We start from the raw sequence: 1,138 nt of genomic DNA, 5'->3' as shown, positions 1-1,138 counted from the left end.
GAGAGAGAGAGAGAGAGAGAGAGAGAGAGAGAGAGAGAGAGAGAGAGAGAGAGAGAGAGAGAGAGAGAGAGAGAGAGAGAGATCTGTGTGGCCAATGCGAGAACAACCATAATATCATGCACGCGTGAAAAACAATTGTATTATATTTTTTTAGAAGTAATGCTTCAACTAGACCTTTTAGTAGTAGTAGTAGTATAGGGTTTAACGGCGCTCGCAACTGCTAAGGTCATATGAGCGCGCGAAACACAACTCTCACTACAATACGCAGTTAAACAGAGCTCAACACCGGAAAATCCAGCGCACAACAGCATTTTTAAAACAAACCGAGAAACCATAATCAAATTCCAAAACAACGAAAAACTCTTCAAACCCTTCGGCCTCAGAATCCTTGAGGACCTCTTTTGTCCCAAAAGTGTCGTTTCACCATCATCTCCCTACCCTAGAATGACAAGGTTATGTCTGTTCAGTACCTAGTTTTGAGAAATGTGCTGTAAAATTTTTTTTAGTTTCACAACATATCAAGTTTTTTCGAATGCAAATCTTTGAATATCTTGATTACGACTCGGAATAATCTTACGATTTTGATAGAGCAGATGGAATTTTGGTTTCTGACCACATTGTCTTAGTAACTCAAAATGACCGTAAAAATCAGATAGAACATTGTTTGTTGTTATTCTGAGTTAACGATGGTTCTCTTTCAACCTGGAATTGGATAGGCCCCAAGAATCCGAAGGTCCCTATAAGGCAGCCAAGATATGGGCTTTTCCCCTGTCTCTATTGTGGGCGATCTTCTCCCCCTCTAGCCAGCTGTGTCCTATATACCTGAGATCTGCCTCCAGATCTCGTTCCCAGGTGGATTTTGTATCTCGGCCTTCTTCTCTTCCTTGTCCCCTGAGGACTCCATCTTAAAAAGTAAATTATGCGCATTTACTTTTTTAATTTCTGGTCTCAGTGATTATTGAAGGTTAATGGCTTATCGGTGTAAAACGCTTAGAGCATTTGCTCCTATGGGATAGAGCGCTTTATCTTCTTCTTCTTTTTCTTCTTTTTCTTCTTCTTCTTCTTCTTCTTCTTCTTCTTCTTCTTCTTCTTCTTCTTCTTCTTCTTCTTCTTCTTCTTCTTCTTCTTCTTCTTCTTC

The 1,138-nt window shown here is 40.0% G+C and overlaps 1 protein-coding gene across 1 annotated transcript in view; it reads left to right on the top strand.

Annotated features, from left to right (window-relative positions):
• The window catches only part of LOC101863953 (sodium- and chloride-dependent glycine transporter 1), a gene marked incomplete at its 5' end in the record, with an annotated part of 13,870 nt that overhangs the window by 650 nt on the left and 12,082 nt on the right, over window positions 1–1,138 (top strand).

The sequence above is a fragment of the Aplysia californica genome, unplaced genomic scaffold (genome assembly GCF_000002075.1).
Source record: "Aplysia californica isolate F4 #8 unplaced genomic scaffold, AplCal3.0 scaffold00024, whole genome shotgun sequence".
Classification (NCBI taxonomy): domain Eukaryota; kingdom Metazoa; phylum Mollusca; class Gastropoda; order Aplysiida; family Aplysiidae; genus Aplysia; species Aplysia californica.
The sequence above is the reverse complement of the archived record's forward strand: the minus strand, read 5'-3'. Positions and strand labels throughout refer to the sequence as shown.